The 10,815-nt window shown below is 42.1% G+C and overlaps 1 protein-coding gene across 1 annotated transcript in view; it reads right to left on the reverse strand.

Moving 5' to 3' along the window:
* daam2 (dishevelled associated activator of morphogenesis 2) overlaps positions 1-3,489 on the reverse strand; it is a 222,304-nt gene extending 218,815 nt beyond the window's left edge. The window contains 1 exon segment of the mRNA XM_029641047.2: positions 3,273-3,489. The gene's annotated coding sequence lies outside the window, so the exon portion shown is untranslated.
* Positions 3,490-10,815: the final 7,326 nt, after the last annotated feature.

Below are 10,815 nucleotides of genomic sequence, written 5' to 3' on the forward strand. Positions count from 1 at the left end.
AGAAAGACAGCGACCTTCCCACTAGCCATGATTGGCTGAGACGAGTGGGCTGGACAAGAGAGGAGTTCGGATTGGTCTGCCATAGAGGGCTTCTGTCCATTTGAGTTGGTCTGTTGGTAATCCTGTCGAACGTAGCTTTTTTTTAAACGCATTGTGTAGTGGTGCTGCTTAAGTGTTGCTCTCCACTTTCTGGAGGATCAAGTTTTGAAATCAGTGGAATTAGAGTATGATAGCTAAAGAGAGGGACATGTCTCCGGATTACATCTTCAAATTAAGGGCAAGTATGCAATCAGTGACAGGGAGACGCATCCAACATGCATGATGATGTATACAGGTAAGATAATGTAGCTAGCTAATGCTAGACTTTCAGATATTACATGTTTCTAATTTTGACAAAGTGGTTTCATTTCAAGCTGAAGTTTACTTTAGCGAGCTAACTAAAGAAAACTGGCTGGCTCCCTAGCTGATATTATTCGTATCCCAGAGTCATTTGTTTTTCAAATTAGAGCCTAATGTTAGCTAGCTAACATTGAACCTGGTTAGTTAGCTTCCAGAATATGACTGCAGGGTAGTAACGACATGATTTGGCACTGTGTTCATTTTTGTTTAACTAGCTAATGTTAGCTGGCTGGCTCGTTAGCTAACGTTACGTGTGTGATCTTACACGTTGTTTGCCTAGCTAGGTTCATTGTTTAAGCTATGTCTTAAGCTAAAGTGTACAACACCCATTGAATATGGCCAGTGTCAGTAAACGCCTGCAAAAAAGCGTAATGAAATTGTTGCCAGCAGAGCAGGTTAGGCTGTTTTCCTGTTATCCATAGGTAACAAATCAGCCATAGAGGCAGAATTACTTTACCATTATTCAGCAGAAATGCAGTGCATGATATACCATTTTGTAGCTGAGCCTCTACTTTTATCCGATGTAAAAAAACACAATTCCACATTTTACTACATAAGACCGAATCCAGGTGGTGAGTAACATATATCAAGATTAGGAACATTGAACAGCTTCCCAGACTGCATGCGTCCTACCTGAAAACATGTTTTTACATTGCCAAGTACTTTAATGGGGTAAACCTACTCTAAGAGTATGTATTAGGCTCTTATAAGGTTTGGATCATAAAAATCAACCCAGCCAATGTGAGTACATCTGTTGTTGAAGTACAGTACATCAATAAAAGCTACAGTCCTCTAGCAATAGTCAAGAGATGCTTAAAAGCCTTGTCGGGGCATAGGTCAAATTAGCTTTTGAATTTATGGTATTTTTCAGCTTCAGACAAAAGCTCATCTTTAACTTAAAATGTATACTGAACCAAAATTCAAAGCAACATGTCAAGTGTTGGTTTCATGAGCTGAAATAAAAGAGCCCATAAATTTGCCATACGTACAAAGCTAATTTCTTTCAAATTGTTGCACAAATTTATTTACATCTGTTACATGCTGACCAGACCGGACACATTGGTGCGCGAGCGTCACAAAATAAATGTAGAAATCCATTTTATTCAATTATTGCACCCACACTGCTCGCGAGCGTCTACGATGCCAAGGGCTAAAATAGAAGTCATTCCTATTTCTGACGCAGATCGCACTGAAAGTCCTGCCTCTCCCATCTCCTCATTGGTTTATAGAAGCAGAGGTACCCACGTGCCATCTCCTCATTGGTTATACCCACGTGGGTGATTGAAAGACTAAATGTTTTGCCGGTTGTCGTGGTAAGTGTAGATGCCAATCACCATATAAGTTCAAAGATGAAAAAGCCTGGAATGAGGAGAGATGACTAGAAACGATTCGGTTGGCCGTTTTATGTGTGGATTAATTGTCCGAGTAGAAGACCTTGTGCATTTCAGGTAAAACAACTCAATGTTTATTTCCTAGGACAAATTAGCTAGCAAGTGCAAGCTAAGTAGCTAAATTGCCATACATGTTTAATGCTTTTCGACCTGTCCCCAAATTAATGTAATTGGTTCAGAGTTTGTTTTGACATTTTAACCTGCGTGTCGTGATCGCGTTTGGTGTGGGGGTGACAAAATAATGTATGCACGATAGCGCACGCGCTCAGCCGGTTTGGGTTCCGTGTTAGTGAGCATTTCTCCTTTGCCAAGACAATCTACCTGCTAGGTGTGGCATATCAAGAAGCTGATTAAACAGCATGATCATTACACAGGTGAACCATGTGCTGGGGCCAATAAAAGGCCACTAAACTGTGCAGTTGTCACAACACAATGCCACAGATGTTAATTTCTCTATCATAAGCCGCTGCACGACAAAAGCATGCCTTTAGATTCGAAGCTGGAGCACAGAGTTGTATTCTTTACAAGGGAGACATTTTGGTTGTGTAAAACACACCCGAAATGTTTCACAAGCCAAATTGTACAGCAAGATTTAAGAAAAGGTATGGATAGACCGCTGACCAGATTGTGATACTGTATTTTCCACTCTCCTTTTTCTAGTTGATAGAAATGTTGAGGTCAGACAGTGCCCTCCATCTGTAGCGACGGGAATGACAAAAGTCATCGCAGTTTAGCCCACTGAACATACACAGCAATATAATTGTAGTCAAAAAACAGAACATACGCCGATTAAATCAAACTGGCCTGCACAATCACAATGTATAGTAGCCCAACAATGGACATGGACAGATAAAGCCTGAAGTCATTTTTTTGCAAAAATTGTCTAACCAAAACCATTTGCTAAACCATCCCAGCTGAAGCACATAACGCCAGCTATGCATGTTCGTGAGCAAAACGACATTACGCATTTAACGATACCTTCCAGCTGGTGTTCCCATACAGTATTTCGGTAGGTAATGGTGGTGCTTTTCGATTAGGCTAAATATATAGCCTACGAATTGCCCTTTGATGTGGGTTCTCATCGTGAAACAAATGTTTTACACTGCAGATGAACTGCTCCACAGAAAGCAATGATCTCTCATCATAATATTTTTATTGGCCAAATTTGCATATCTAGGTTTCATAGTAGCCATCATGAGTGGAAGTATTTAATAGATTAGAGACCTGAAACGGCATAGACTATAGCCACATACAATTAAATTATGCAACTTACATTTGGATACACGCACAAAACATTGATCTACAAAGTATCAGTGCCATGACATGTCCAATAGCCTACCACAATTGTACTAAATAGCGAAGTGGAGGATGTGGTTTTACCTTCTCTGGCACTGGCCATTGAATCTATGAAAACCAAACGAGGGGAGCGCTCCAAATTAGCCTAACCATTATCAGCAAATAAAACATACATTTGTGACTTACCGACTGGTTTCATTTCAGGGAAACGTGTCGTTCGATAATAATCCCTTGAAGTTGTAACCATCAAAAGATACAAGCACACAGACAGGTTAAAGCCAATGAAGAACGATGCCTACTTGGTAGGTTTAAGTCGCCTCCCTCACTCTCCCGCAGACTGTTCATCCGCACGCTACACTCACAGCGAATGTGACCGGTTTGTGTAAACGAGCAGAGAAGTAGAAATCAGTCCAAACATGACCATCAGCCCTCCTACTCACACCCTCTTAAAGGTACCGCTCTTGTATACTATTATTACACAGCTGATGCCCTGTAAACAGTGTTACTGTTTGGGTGGGATACTACCACTGACCGCGTGTGTGTGTGGTAGTAGTCAAACGTAATTGGGTTGGGCTGCATATAACCGATAACAGTTTGTTGATAGTTGTTCAAATGTCCATCTATTATGTATTGATAAAGTGTAACATTTTGTCTATCCCTGTCCATATGTTGGTGTGACCTGCAGTTACAGTTACATTCAAATATCATCCTGTGGTCGTCTATAAGGCTATGATTAAATTATTGTCCGTTTTTGTTTCAACTCAAGTCAACTCTTTTCAGATTGGCTGCATTACAGCACAAAAGCAGACATAGTGTGCGTTTTTTCATGCATTCATCTCTGTTAAAAACCACGTGGCAAAAATCTCTATCCTTTGCCACACTGAACATTACAGGGCATTGCAGAGTCACAATGAATAAGGATTTGTTAAACACTATTAAGACAAGGTACCATGCCCAGGCTGCTGCTTAGCAACATCCTAAGAATATAATCCTCTGAAATATGAAGAAACGCTATGGCCACTGCGTTTTGATCTTCTCCTGCCTCGTGGCTCATAATCTGTCACTAATTGTGAATTCTGTGCACATGTTGACCCAGCTCCCCTAACATACATTTCATCTTGAAATTGAAATGATAATATTCTCTTCGATAGAGAGACTGGCTGGGTATGGGGTGAGGGAGGTGGTGGTGGGAGGGGTAAAGAAATGTGTGCAAAAGGTCTATTCAATAATGGGAAATGGAAGAATTACAGTGGATAGGGATGAGTGGAATGGAAGGTATTGCAAACTCATGAGCTGAATGGCAAAAAAAATATGAATGGACACTTTTTTTTACATGATTCTGTGGTGAAAATATAGGTATGTTTTAACTATGATGTCATCTGGACAAGACAAATACCTAGGAGGTGACTCACTACTGACAGAGATACTGTAGCATATATATTGACAAGATGGTCTTGTCTCCACCATAACTATGGGAGTCCTCCCAAAGGTGAGGAGGCAGGCGGTCTGCTTATCGCTCTGCTTATTGTGGACACATTTTGATGGGCGTGGACCCTCTTGTTTATCCTCTTCTTCTCTGATACTGATAAAGATGGGAGAGAGCAAAGCTATACACAGTATATAGAGAGTTAGGGCAATAACAAGCGGCTGCCATGTTAGTGCCCATATAGAACTTTATTCTTGAAATGTTGGTGATGTAACAATACAAGACCGCCTCCAACAGTTTCCTATGAAAAGACCCACTGAAAACAAGCAAAATAGAGCAGCATATTTAACAGATGTTTTTATTGATTAGCGTTTGGGAAAACGTGTATCCAAGTCTTTACTGTGTTGTAGAGTCAACAAATTGCATATCTGCTTTCACTGGACATCTACATATGTTTAGAAAACTATCAGAAATTAACAGCCGAACGCAGAAGTGTTAATTATCACATAGCAACGGCTATGGAGGAAAAAGGGTAGCTCTCGGAATGTTCAACTGCATTGGCTCTGGGAGAGACGATGGTGACTTTTCTGACCAGCATCCCATCGGCAACCTGACTTAAGCGACCTCGTCAAGATGTTCAGATCTCTTGGCATAACCGCTACAGCACTGAGTTGATCATCGCTGGACCTGGGTTTGAGTACCGGCCCAGGCCCCCCCCGAATCTCTACATTGTTGTCAGAAGTGGGTTGGTGCCACGGGGACACATTCGGCCTTAATCCAACACATTGCGACTTTGTCAAGATGTTCGGATCTCTTAGCCGGATCTCTTGGCTACAGTTTAGGATTAAAATTTCGGTTTACAGATCAGACTAGAGTCATTTCAGACTTGTTTACGTGCTGCTGTGCGTTTTGTTACTAACCTTACTTTGCTACCTGACAACTTTACGGTTTTTATTTTTTAATTACCATTTATATTTGTAGTTTTTCTCTCACTCAACTTTTTTTCATTAAACTTTTTCACTCCGGACGTTTTATCTGGACATGGTTCGTCAGGACTTCCAACAGCCGAAGCTAAGTAGTAACATTAACATGATGCCTTCTAATTGCAGTCGCTGTACTCATAATATACAGGAGAACGATCGCCTTACGGCGAGGATAGCTGTGCAGCAAGCCCAGCTTCAGACGCAATCGTTAGGTAAGGGTAATTTCAGTGTGGGAAAGGATGAAACAGCATCTGTGCCACCAGTAAGTACAGATAGTAATGTTAGTATAAATCCCCTCGCACGGTCCCCGCAGCCGGACAACTTTCTCATGGCTTCTGGAGGGAAATGCTGTAGGAATGCTCAACCGGTGTCGCTCATTCAGCCGACAGAAACTTTCAACCGGTTCTCCCCATTAAGCAGCGAGTCGGAGTCAGAGGCCGAGCCTTCTCTGGTCTCTACTCCTCCCGTTACGGGGTCTGAGATGCCAAAGGCTCCCACCTTTAGCTCTGACAAATTGAAAACCAGAGTCTTTGGCGACTCCATTACCCGCAGTATTAGACTTAAAACAAATCATCCAGTGATCATATACTGTTTACCAGGGGGCAGGGCTACCGACATTAAGGCTAATCTGAAGATGTTGCTGGCTAAAGCTAAAACTGGCGGAGTGTAGAGATATTGTTATCCACGTCGGCACCAACAATGTTAGGATGAAACAGTAGCTTCAGCGTGTAAATCAGCTAGAAAGATGTCGGCATCGAGTAATTGTCTCTGGTCCCCTCCCAGTTAGGGGGAGTGATGAGCTCTACAGCAGAGTCTCACAACTCAATCGCTGGTTGAAAACTGTTTTCTGCCGCTTCCAAAAGATAGAATTTGTAGATAATTGGCCCGCTTTCTGGGACTCACCCACAAACAGGACGAAGCCTGGCCTGTTGAGGAATGACGGACTCCATCCTAGCTGGAGGGGTGCTCTCATCTTATCTACGAACATAGACAGGGCTCTAACTCCCCTAGCTCCACATTGAAATAGGGTGCAGGCCAGGTAGCAGGCTGTTAGCAAGCCTGCCAGCTTAGTGGAGTCCACCACTAGCACAGTCAGTGTAGTCAGCTCAGCTATCCCCATTGAGACCGTGTCTGTGCCGCGACCTAGGTTGGGCAAAACTAAACATGGCGGTGTTCGCCTTAGCAATCTCACTACAATAAAGACCTCCTCCATTCCTGCCATTATTGAAAGAGATCGTGATACCTCACATCTCAAAATAGGGCTACTTAATGTTAGATCCCTCACTTCCAAGGCAGTTATAGTCAATGAACTAATCACTGACCATAATCTTGATGTGATTGGCATGACTGAAACATGGCTTAAGCCTGATGAATATACTGTGTTAAATGAAGCCTCATCTCCTGGTTACACTAGTGACCATATTCCCCATGCATCCCGCAAAGGCGAAGGTGTTGCTGACATTTACGATAGCAAATTTCAAATTACAAAAAAACCAGACGTTTTCATATTTTGAGCTTCTAGTCATGAAATCTATGCAGCCTACCCAATCACTTCTTATAGCTACTGTTTACAGGCCTCCTGGGCCATATACAGCATTCCTCACTGAGTTCCCTGAATTCCTATCGGACCTTGTAGTCATAGCAGATAATATTCCAATTTTTGGGGACTTTAATATTCACATGGAAAAGTCCACAGACCCACTCCAAAAGGCTTTCGGAGCCATCATCAACTCTGTGGGTTTTGTCCAACATGTCTCTGGACCTACTCACTGCCACAGTCATACTCTGGACCTAGTTTTGTCCCATGGAATAAATGTTGTGGATCTTAATGTTTTTCCTCATATCCCTGGACTATCGGACCAACATTTTATTACGTTTGCAATCGCAACAAATAATCTGCTCAGACCCCAACCAAGGAGCATCAAAAGTTGTGCTATAAATTCTCAGACAACCCAAATATTCCTTGATGCCCTTCCAGACTCCATCTGCCTACTCATGGATGTCAGAGGACAAAAATCAGTTAATCACCTGAGTAACTCAATTTAACCTTGCGCAATACCCTAGATGCAGTTGCACCCCTGAAAACTAAAAACATTTGTCATAAGAAACTAGCTCCATGGTATGCAGAAAATACCCGAGCTCTGAAGCAATCTTCCAGAAAATTGGAACGGAAATGGCGCCACACCAAACTAGAAGTCTTCCGACTCGCTTGGAAAGACAGTACCATGCATTATCGAAGAGCCCTCACTGCTGCTCGATTATCCTATTTTTCCAACTTAATTGAGGAAAATAAGAACAATCCAAAATGTATTTTTGATACTGTCACAAAGCTAACTAAAAAGCAGCATTCCCCAAGAGAGGATGGCTTTCATGATCATTTGGAAGAAAATTACGGACTTTGGAGGAATCTGCGTATTCCTCCAAAGCTCAGTTGTCCTGACTCTGCACAACTCTGCCAGGACCTAGGATCAAGGGAGGCACTCAAGTGTTTTAGTACTATATCTCTCGACACAATGATGAAAATAATCATGGCCGAAAACCTTCAAGCTGAATACTGGACCCTATTCCAACTAAACTACTGAAAGAGCTGCTTCCTGTGCTTGGCCCTCCTATGTTGAACATAATAAACGGCTCTCTATCCACCGGATGTGTACCAAACTCACTAAAAGTGGCAGTAATAAAGCCTCTCTTGAAAAAGCCAAACCTTGACCCAGAAAATATAAAAAACTATCGGCCAAAATCGAATCTTCCATTCCTCTTTAAAATTTTAGAAAAAGCTGTTCCGCAGCAACTCACTGCCTTTCTGAAGACAAACAATGTATACTAAATGCTTCAGCCTGGTTTTAGACCCCATCATAGCACTGAGACTGCACTTGTGAAGGTGGTAAAGGACCTTTTAATGGCGTCAGACTGAGGCTCTGCATCTGTCCTCGTGCTCCTAGACCTTAGTGCTGCTTTTGATACCATCGATCACCACATTCTTTTGGAGAGATTGGAAACCCAAATTGGTCTACACGGACAAGTTCTGGCCTGGTTTAGATCTTATCTGTCTGAAAGATAGCAATTTGTCTCTGTGAATGGTTTGTCCTCTGACAAATCAACTGTAAATTCCGGTGTTCCTCAAGGTTCCGTTTTAGGACCACTATTGTTTTCACTATATATTTTACCTCTCGGGGATGTCATTCGAAAACATAATGTTAACTTTCACTGCTATGCGGATGACACACAGCTGTACATTTCAATGAAACATCGTGAAGCCCCAGAATTGCCCTCGCTGGAAGCCTGTGTTTCAGACATAAGGAAGTGGATGGCTGCAAACGTTCTACTTTTAAACTCGGACAAAACAGAGATGCTTATTCTAGGTCCCAAGAAACAAGGAGATCTTCTGTTGAATCTGACAATTAATCTTGATGGTTGTACAGTCGTCTCAAATAAAACTGTGAAGGACCTCGGCATTACTCTGACCCTGATCTCTCTTTTGACAAACATATCAAAACTGCCTCAAGGACAGCTTTTTTCCATCTACGTAACATTGCAAAAATCAGAAACTTTCTGTCCAAATATGATGCAGAAAAATGTATCCATGCTTTTGTTACTTCTAGGTTAGACTACTGCAATGCTCTACTTTCCTGCTACCCGGATAAAGCACTAAATAAACTTCAGTTAGTGCTAAATAAGGCTGCTAGAATCCTGATTAGAACCAAAAATTTGATCATATTACTCCAATGCTAGTCTCCCTACACTGGCTTCCTGTTAAGGCAAGGGCTGATTTCAAGGTTTTACTGCTAATCTACAAAGCATTACATGGGCTTGCTCCTACCCATCTTTCCGATTTGGTCCTGCCGTACATACCTACACGTATGCTACAGTCACAAGACGCAGCCTCCTAATTGTCCCTAGAATTTCTAAGCAAACAGCTGGAGGCAGGTCTTTCTCAATTTTTATGGAATGGTCTGCCTACCCATATGAGAGACACGGACTCGGTCTCAACCTTTAAGTCTTTATTGAAGACTCATCTCTTCAGTAGGTCCTATGATTGAGTGTAGTCTGGCCCAGGAGTGTGAAGGTGAACGGAAAGGCACTTTTTAAGCAAACAGCTGGAGGCAGGACTTTCTCCTATAGAGCACCATTTTTATGGAATGGTCTGACTACTCATGTGAGAGACGCAGACTTGGTCTCAACCTTTAAGTCTATACTGGAGATCTCTTCAGTAGGTCATATGATTGAGTGTAGTCTGGTCCAGGAGTGTTTATTTTATTTTTATTTATTTCACCTTTATTTAACCAGGTAGGCAAGTTGAGAACAAGTTCTCATTTACAATTGTGACCTGGCCAAGATAAAGCAAAGCAGTTCGACAGACACAACGACACAGAGTTACACATGGAGTAAAACAAACATACAGTCAATAATACAGTATAAACAAGTCTATATACAATGTGAGCAAATGAGGTGAGAAGGGAGGTAAAGGCAAAAAAGGCCATGCTGGCAAAGTAAATACAATATAGCAAGTAAAACACTGGAATGGTAGTTTTGCAATGGAAGAATGTGCAAAGTAGAAATAAAAATAATGGGGTGCAAAGGAGCAAAATAAATAAATACAGTTGGGAAAGAGGTAGTTGTTTGGGCTAAATTATAGGTGGGCTATGTACAGGTGCAGTAATCTGTGAGCTGCTCTGACAGTTGGTGCTTAAAGCTAGTGAGGGAGATAAGTGTTTCCAGTTTCAGAGATTTTTGTAGTTCGTTCCAGTCATTGGCAGCAGAGAACTGGAAGGAGAGGCGGCCAAAGAAAGAATTGGTTTTGGGGGTGACTAGAGAGATATACCAGCGAGCTGAGATAAGGGGGACTTTACTTTTTAGGGTCTTGTAGATGACATGGAGCCAGTGGGTTTGGCGACGAGTATGAAGCGAGGGCCAGCCAACGAGAGCATACAGGTCGCAATGGTGGGTAGTATATGGGGCTTTAGTGACAAAACGGATTGCACTGTGATAGACTGCATCCAATTTGATGAGTAGGGTATTGGAGGCTATTTTGTAAATGACATCGCCAAAGTCGAGGATTGGTAGGATGGTCAGTTTTACAAGGGTATGTTTGGCAGCATGAGTGAAGGATGCTTTGTTGCGAAATAGGAAGCCAATTCTAGATTTAACTTTGGATTGGAGATGTTTGATATGGGTCTGGAAGGAGAGTTTACAGTCTAACCAGACACCTAAGTATTTGTAGTTGTCCACGTATTCTAAGTCAGAGCCGTCCAGAGTAGTGATGTTGGACAGGGTAGGTGCAGGTAGCGATCGGTTGAAGAGCATGCATTTAGTTTTACTT

The sequence above is a fragment of the Oncorhynchus nerka genome, linkage group LG28 (genome assembly GCF_034236695.1).
Source record: "Oncorhynchus nerka isolate Pitt River linkage group LG28, Oner_Uvic_2.0, whole genome shotgun sequence".
In the NCBI taxonomy this organism is placed as follows: Eukaryota; Metazoa; Chordata; class Actinopteri; order Salmoniformes; family Salmonidae; genus Oncorhynchus; species Oncorhynchus nerka.